The sequence below is a fragment of the Acanthisitta chloris genome, unplaced genomic scaffold (assembly GCF_000695815.1).
Source record: "Acanthisitta chloris isolate BGI_N310 unplaced genomic scaffold, ASM69581v1 scaffold8122, whole genome shotgun sequence".
Taxonomy (NCBI): domain Eukaryota; kingdom Metazoa; phylum Chordata; class Aves; order Passeriformes; family Acanthisittidae; genus Acanthisitta; species Acanthisitta chloris.
The window spans coordinates 26,947-27,416 of record NW_008662147.1 but is presented as its reverse complement, the minus strand read 5'-3'; positions in this window follow the sequence as shown (position 1 = coordinate 27,416).

Here is a 470-nt window from a genome sequence, read left to right as displayed (position 1 = left end):
GAAAGGGGTAAAATGAAGGAGGGAGGGGTGACAAACACCAAAGGGTGTTTAACACTTAGCACAGTTGTAAATCTAAAGTGTGTCAGCAAGTGCAGCAGTAATGAAGAAGTGGCAGTCAAACTGTACAGACCTTGTTTTAGTCTGGCCATGAAGAGGTGTGACATGAAGAACTTAATATAAACTTGATATGAAGAAATACTGTTGAATAATCATGATTTGATTGAGTATTGTAAAGTGAAACACTGATGGGGTAAAACAGCACAGTTGTAAATCTAAAGTGTGTCAGCAAGTGCAGCAGTAATGAAGAAGTGGCAGTCAAACTGTACAGACCTTGTTTTAGTCTGGCCATGAAGAGGTGTGACATGAAGAACTTAATATAAACTTGATATGAAGAAATACTGTTGAATAATCATGATTTGATTGAGTATTGTAAAGTGAAACACTGATGGGGTAAAACTCTCTGGGTGGAT